Here is an 8,417-nt window from a genome sequence, read left to right as displayed (position 1 = left end):
ATCTGTGTGTTAATTCGGCCGTAAGCAGGGTGAGTGTGATTTGGTGCTAGCACTTAGTGTTAGCAAACAAAATTCTGTTTAGGACCACCAAAATCCTAGGACTGGCCCTGGGCAATACCCAGTGCTTGGTCTCACGTGACCCGTGGGCCACAGCAGACTGATCAGCCAATGCAGTGTCCTACAAGTCACCCAGATTTGAGTGAATATTAGCATGTCATTGGGTAGTATCATAGGTTAGCACGAGCTAGCCAGTCATGCTAAAGTAACATTTGCCACAGTTACATGATGTTTTTTTAATTCAGAATTAATTATTCCGAATTAAATAATTCCGAATTAAACTATTTTCCTTCGAGTTTACATGGAAATAGTAATTCCGAATTGAGGTTTACATGGAAAACACGTTTGATCGGCTTTATCCAATTCCGTTTAAGGTCTGGGGGTTGGGAAGGTTCTGATTGGATAGGGGGGCGGACCGGAAGCAGAGACGTTCTATAAACGAGACAGCCCACTACGGTTGTGTTTCCTGTATCTGTGTCACGTGGGTTTCCCCACTGCCCCGCCCCTTTAGGAGACAGGAAGCAGGTCATGAGTCTATTGAGTCCTATGGCAAAAGTGAACGTGAGCACAGATTATTACCAATTCCTTCACCCCATAGTAACCTAAGTAAATATGGGACCCATTTTACAAAAGCCACATACCTTCTGAACATTCTGACACCAAAATGGCAATTTTCAGACCGACAGATTAGGAGAAAATGAACTTTGTTTGAGACCTGTCTCTGTCTGAGCAACACACTCTCGCGAGATTTGGCTCTCATAGCTCTGCTTAGAGTCGGCGGTCACTGCAGAACTGCCAAAGTCGCTTTCCCATCGGATAAAATTAAGTTTAAAACTAAAATAAAACTTGCTTCTTTGCTTAATAATACTGTTATCGTTATTATTGAAGTCTTTTTGGAAGGGAAAAAAAATATTACACTGATCCGATGATCTTGTACTGGGTGGGCGACCACGCCCACTTAGGAGACAGGAAGTGGATACCATTTCATACCATTGGCAGTAACGGTAATGCGCTATCTTCTGTATAGAGTATCTTTGACGGAAGTTACGTCTACAGGGAGTTATGTCTACCGGAAGAAAAACAAACTTAGCCGCTTAGCTGCTACAACTTTGAAAAGCTGCAATTTTTATGTTTCCTGCCATCTGTTTATTTAATTATTTCCAAGTCCTCCAAGCTATTTATTAAATAAATCGTCTCTGCTCTTGACCACCGTTTACTGCGTGCTGCCATCTTGAAACTTTGTTTCGAAAACAAGCCCAGCGCGGAATATAAGCGTCATGGCGACAGACGGGCAAGGGAACGAGCAGAAAGAAAGACCGGAATTAATTTAAAGCGGAATGAGTGTGTACATGATTGCGGAATTATTCTATTTGGATTTAAAATCGGAATAAACCAGCCACTTACTCCACTAACTGGAATTCGGAATGGCCATTTTCATTCGGAATTAGGTGTTTACATGGTAATTTTTACTCATTTTAAATCTGATTTAATTTTAATTCTGAATTAAAGAGGAAAATAAACTTCCCATGTAAACGCACTCAATGTCAGGTTAGCATGTCGTTGGTTAATATCATAGGTTAGCACGAGCTAGCCAGTCATGCTAAAATAGCATTAATCTTTAGCTTTCTGCTTGTTCTGCCCATTTTTAGATAAACAGTTTGGGCAGAGTCACTTCCTGCCAATATTGCACCATGCAGAGCAACCTATGTCTTCACAAGGAGGTATGTCCGGTTCTTTTTAATGAAATGGTTGCACCTGCCCAATTGATTTTAGTCACACAAAGGTCTCAAGTCTAAACCTCCTGTTTATAAACACTAATAGCTATTCCTGGAGCGCAGAATAAACATAACCTTATGAGTTAGTCTGGACAGGAAACCTTAGATAGCTGAGACATAAAGGCGGAAAATTAAACTGTGAGAGAACTTCACCAATCAGAAAAAGTCCCATACTGAAGGTTCTGGGTAATCTCAAAAGCACAACCTCACAACAAGGGCTCGCTAATAACTCTGTTTCGACCTGGTTCCTGCAGTGGAACTAGCTTTGGCTGAGAAACCCCCCCCCCCCCCCCCCCCCCCCAAGGACATGGACATTATATGACTATCATGTCCAACTTTACTATAACCTTTTCTCTGGTTCACTGGTGAAATAAAAATGACTGGTAATTACGATACAATATGTAATGTTCTTTATCTATAAACCAAACCTTTTGCTTTTGTTGTAAGTGCGTAGGCAGATGCTTGGACGCTCTCAGCTGATCCAAAATCCGGGGTGAAGACGAAAGGTTCTTGGGCTTTCTTGAGGGTCAGCGTGGGCTTTGAAACTTCCTGTGGAGATAAGGCATTAAAAACGGGTCTCAGTTTCGATTTCATCAATTTATCAATTCCTTAGAGGAATGATTGGATATTGACACTATTATCATTTTATGATATTAATCTCATGCTTTTTCAAATGATGACATTGTTGGGCCACAGTCCTGTGTTGAACATGGACAGACTTCATTTCAATTCTGAGGCCCAACTCTGAGGCAAGCCTCGATTTCTTACAGCTGAGCACATGGTTTGAAACAAAGGAACCTCCATAATGGCTCAAAGCCCCAGCAGGCTTTGCATTTACGGCCCTTCAATGTTAAGGTATACCCTCCTCATTGGGCATAGACTCCAAAATGTAGGAGGGGCCGCTGCCTATTAATTGCAGCCCAGGCCCGGTTATAAAGAGTAGGCTCCCTCTTCTCCTCTCTCTCTTTCTCCCAAGATCTCTTCTACGTCGGACTTGTCCACTCTCCCATGGAGTTCTATTTAAGCTTTGAAGAAGGCCACAGCTCCTATTTTAGCATGAGGAGCTAGTAGCTATGGGCCGGCCTCTTCCATTATCGTGACTGAAGAAGCGTCTGGCAACCACAGTCTACAGCGCTGCAATGAGTGACCCACAAACGTTCTGAGCCCCAGATGAGCCAAACGAGGGACCCTTGCACCCCCCCCCGACGACATGAACGCCTTCGGACCGACCTGGAGCTGAAGGAGGCTCAGCTGCATCCCCTCATCCACACTGAGATGAGGAGAGCAGGAGAGAGAGAGCCGCTCTTCACCAGGATAATCTGTGGAGCGTAACCATCCAGCTGTTCACCAAGGAATGCTGGGCGGCAGTAGCGGAACATGTCAGAGCCGGGCCGGGGGGCGGGGCATATGACCGGGCCCTTTGCAGCCTGGAGCCAGTTAAATAGCACTAACATCGTCTCCCGTTCGTCCGGACCACTTCACTTTTGGACGCTCATCCCTTTTCCAGGTGCTTTTAGTTTCATTCTGACACCATGTTACATTACTCTAAGCTTAACTCTCTTAAAATAACAAGATAGAGAGTGACTTGCTGTTAACTGTTTACTTCAACGTCCATAGCAACTGTGACCAATGACAACACATCCGGGTCCCTACATATTAACAACAAACCCCCTGATTGGCTGAGACATAACCAGGTTTATACTGTACTGTAACTTTACACAAGAACAAAGTCCAACAAACCACAAAAACAACAAAAACATAGCCGAATAAAATGAATACATTTTAGACACAAATTCAACGCATTTGTAGGAGTTCAGCACCACGGATAGCCTCCAGATCACTCTGAAATCACCATCTGACATCCACTTCAACTAATGACAGTAGTGTAGTAAAATGGCACGGCGGCCCATAAATTCGCATACAAGTTCAAATTCAATTTGAAGTATTGTGGCCTACTCACCACTACTTGAAGGTACTTGGCGAGCCTTGTGCTCTGCGAACTAACCCGGGGGCCCGGGGATGAAACGATGCTAACGTCAGCTTCATCTCCAACAGGAGGAGGATTAAGGCGAACAAAATGTGCGTCTAGCTTGGGCAATTTGGCTTTTTCTTGCTCAGTTTTGTCTTTTTATTTGCGTTTTATCGCTCCACTTTTGTGTTTCTAACTCCTGCTCATGTTTTCACAAGTCTTATCTTCTTTATTAATTATTAATAACTGTCGTAAATAGGCCGGTGTTGAAAAAATCGACTTCCTAATTCTAAATCGATTCTCATATTAATTCCTAAAAATCGATTCCCATGTCTAAAGATCGATTTTCTTATTTTTTTTTTTTCATCATTACATTACAACTTTTGGTATTTTTTTGTTTATGCCCAAAAAAGGAATGTTTTGTTGGACACGAGAATAACTGGTGTCATGTTTTTGCCTTTGAATATGTTTAAATGTATGAAAACATTAAAGTTTTCAGTTATAATTGCATAAATTGTCTATATTTCATTACTTTATATACTGTCTTGGGGTTACATTTGCATCAAATGCTAAAAACCAAATTCTCAAAAATTAAAAACCGAAAAAGGCCGAAAATGGAAAAAATAAAAGCGATTTCATACGTCTCTGTTTGCTGCCCTAGATCTGTTTGATAATTCTGCTCCACAATGTTTCTGAAAGCAGTTCTATCAGCATTCTGGGAGGTGATTGGTCCTTACAGCATCATTAGCTGCCAATACTTGCTGTTGAATCTCAATATAATACCAGTATTAATATGTTGCATAACTTTAGTCATATAATTCATGCAACAGCTCAAAAAACTGTTTTAATAACACTAACCCAAACTGATATCGGAATCGAATTGAATCGGTTTGAATCAAATCTTCATAATCGATTCTGAATCTTAAGAATCAGAATCAATTCGATTCTTTACATTTGAATCGATCCCCAGCTCTGATCGTAAGACAATTATTAATAATTCTCTAATAACTGAACCAGCACCCCCTTTGTGCAGTGTTGTGCATGAACGCGTTCATGCGTTGAACTGAATACGTTCATTTCTGTGAGAACGTTGAACTGAATGCAACGTATTTGCTTGTTCATTCTGCAAATCACAAACTGGAATTTTAACTGTTCAGATTATGTGAGTTTCAGCTTCGGTGTTTGGGTCCAATTATTATGGAATAATCCTACTCATTTCACCAGCGGGCAGCGCGTACATTTAAAATACTCAACGAGATGACGACTTCACACTGCATTACCCACAATGCAGTACACACTAGCATAACAACGGCACCAGCTCCATGGCAACGGCGGCCCGAGCCCGGTGAGGTCTTTACATGACCAGTGAAGAGAGACGTTGCTGACGCAGCGTCAGATGATGCCTCCGCTTATGATTATTTGCGGGAATTTTACATTGTCTCCCAAAGTGTCCGACGGTAAAAATCTAACCTTTCTAAGCAAATTATGTCCACCTGCGCTGAGAAAACAACGTTTGCCTCGTCCGTCTGCCTACTAAATTTGAAACGTCATGTGGAGTTAAAGCATCCGTCCAGTGTGAGAAAATATCTGCAAGTCCTTGACAATCAAAAAAAAGTCATCATGAAAGGCCAAGAAGACCCAACAGTCCCTAATGACCCCAGTCCCCCTGCTGCACCTTCAGGGGGTTGATTTCCCAGCAACAGGTAGACTGTTGAATTGAACAAGTTTAATTAAAAAGCCACTAGGACAATACATGATTGTATACAGCAGGGGTCTCCAACCCTGGTCCTCTGGACCCCTGTCCTGCATGTTTTAGATGTTTCCTTGCATCATCATACCTGATTCTAATTAATGGTCATCATCAGCTTGTCATCCAGGTCTGCACAAGTCTGTTAATGACAGTCATTTTTATCAAGGTGCTGAAGTAGGGAAACATCTAAAACATATAGGACAGGGATCCTGAGGACCAGGGTTGAAGACCACTACAACAGTTTTAGGATTGGGGGGCGTTTCATTCGTACTTCTCACTTAAAAATATTGAAATGAACTGAATTTGAACTAGTTCAAAATGAAAATGGTGAACTATGAAAGTGAACTGTTCATTTTTAAACTATGAGAACTGAACTTTGAACTAGTTCATGAAAAGTATGAACTTGCACAACACTGCCTTTGTGGCACAACAACATTCTGTTGGCTTCATGGAGACGTGACCTTCAGCTTTCTTTCTGCAGCCGAGTATGAAGCGGCTGGGATGAAAATCAGCACCTCCAAATCTGAAACCATGGTTCTCAGTCGGGAAGAGGGTGCTATCATGTCTCCAGGTCAGGAGTGAGGTGCTGCCTCGAGTGGAGGGAATGGGCAGTGACCCAAAGACAAGATTGCGGATACAAAAGGTGGAAATAAGTATCTGGAGGGACTGTGAGTAAAGTCGCCGGTCCTCCACGTTAGGCCTGGGACGATAATCAATAAATCAATTAATCGCACGATAAATGAAAATGGACTCGATAATTTTTCCGGCCTCGATAAATGGCCATATGCACGCATATTTGTTTTCTTCTTCTCCGGCCTCCAAACACACTGGATGACAAGAGGGCTCACTCTGTGCATCGGTCTTAGCACCTGGGCACGTTTGTTCCTTAGCGGAAAAAAATGAACGGAGTGAACCATCTTGTCAATCATTCAGACTCTTTGTATCTGTGGGGGGGGCGGGGCCTCGGGTTGAATCCCCCGAGTTGAATCCCAGGCAGACTGCGCGGACCCCAGTTTCTTTTCCTCCGCTTAGTAATATGCTTAAATTCAGCAGGTTGTCTCGTCTGATCTGAGGTCGTAGGCGAAAAAAAAAGGAGAGCGCGGGTGAAGAGGAGAGGGGCGGTGGCGGCCCGGAGGCCGGCCGTCTCTCTCCCTCCAGCCCGCGGCTCAGTGCTCGGGTGATTGCCGGGAGCGCCGGCGTGGCGAGGGAGCGAGCCAGAGCTCTGTCACCCCACGCGTCCGCCGCCAAGATCCCCCAAGTGGATGGGAGCGTGTGTCCGCCTCCGCCGGCCTTTGCAGGCGCAGTGGTACGCGGTCAGCACGGAGACCTGAGTCCACCGGCTGCCGCGCCCACCGCGCAAGCGGGGGGCTCGGCGGAGACGGCACTCCCTTTTTCCTCTCACCCCCGCGGGTGAGAGCTGCTGTTTGGTGGGGTGGCGGTTTCTGCGAGGGGTGCGGAGGTCCCCGGGCGGGTCCCGCACGTTGCGACCGGGCGTCGCGACTGGGCGTCCCGACGGTCTGTACTTGGGGGCACGAAGGCTCGAACCCCCCGTTTGCTTGTTTTATTTGTTTTGCATATTTAAAAGTTCTCCAATGTCAAATAAAGGTTTAATTATTACATTTGAAAGGGTGTACTTGCATTATTATGATATATTAACATTACATAAGTGCTTATTTTGGTCTCGACAATGTCGACAATAATATCGTTTATCGTCAATAATTTGTGGGACAATATATCGTCCAGCAAAATTTGTTATCGTCCCAGGCCTACTCCACGTCAAGAGGAGGGACCAGACGTCTGAAGAGGCCCCCTGGATTCCTCCATTGGGAGGTGTTTTGGGGAATGTCCAACCAGGAGGAGGCAAACCCAGGACACTCTGGAGGATTATATCTCTCAGTGGGAACGCCCTGGAATTCCCCCCCTGGTACCCCCCTCCCTAGTATCCCCCTCGGTATTCCCACCCTGGTATTCCCCCCTGGATTGGAGAACCTTTACTGGGATCTCTAAATATCACCAGCAGGTTGGATCTGGTAGGGATGTTGCAAGTATGAATATTTCCTACTTTTCATTTGAGCAGGCTTGCTAGGGCCGGGAGAGGAAATGAACTCTATTTGCTCTGGCCAGCAGCCACGTGTGATAACACCCTGTATGGGAAACGCTGAAGGGCAAACGTTTGTGTCTAGTTTTTCACAACACGACTCTTTCAAAGTTTCCGACTGAGATTCTAGAGTTGATTGTAAAGTTCCCTTCAAAGTCTTTATTGTAATTGTCATTAATGAGATTTGAGTGATTTCGACAGCTAACAAACTGGCCTTGAACAACAAGCACACAACGTCTGTACTACGGGCTTTGTTCTGTGTATCAAACCTTTCAGTTTCAGCAGCAGCCTCGGATCTTTGGACGTTCCCTGATGATGAAGTCCAGAACAAAGACCGAATGTTCATAGGCTTCAAAGGTTGGACTCGCAGGGGGCTTTGAAACGGTTTCACAAATAATGGACGCAGTAGAGGAACATATCAGAGCCGGGCCGGGGGGCGGGGCTTATGACCGGGCCCTTTGCACCCTGGAGCCTGGAGAACAAACTCACATTTTCTAGCTGACAGTAGGTGTCTGTGATTGTTATAGAGGGTATGCATTGACGTAACTTCCCCACTTGACCAAGTCCCCTTACTCGCACTGAGTGGCAAAATATGAGCAAAAATAGCTGCATTTAGTGGAAAAGACGGGAAAACAGCCAATTATGGGCTTAAATTAAAAGCAGTTGGACTTGACAGTGACCCGTACAGTTACCCCAAGAACCAGTGGTCCATGGACATTAATATTTGGCGACGAATCCAGTTTCCTGATATTTATATGGACTTAATGT

At 44.5% G+C, this 8,417-nt stretch overlaps 1 protein-coding gene across 1 annotated transcript in view; it reads right to left on the bottom strand.

Annotated features, from left to right (window-relative positions):
- The window catches only part of eppk1 (epiplakin 1), a 32,766-nt gene that overhangs the window by 18,587 nt on the left and 5,762 nt on the right, over positions 1-8,417 (bottom strand). The window contains exon 2 of the mRNA XM_061741257.1: positions 2,261-2,381. The gene's annotated coding sequence lies outside the window, so the exon portion shown is untranslated. The remainder of the gene's footprint in view (positions 1-2,260; positions 2,382-8,417) is intronic.

This window comes from Cololabis saira, chromosome 15, assembly GCF_033807715.1.
Source record: "Cololabis saira isolate AMF1-May2022 chromosome 15, fColSai1.1, whole genome shotgun sequence".
Lineage (NCBI taxonomy): Eukaryota > Metazoa > Chordata > Actinopteri > Beloniformes > Belonidae > Cololabis > Cololabis saira.
The sequence above is the reverse complement of the archived record's forward strand: the minus strand, read 5'-3'. Positions and strand labels throughout refer to the sequence as shown.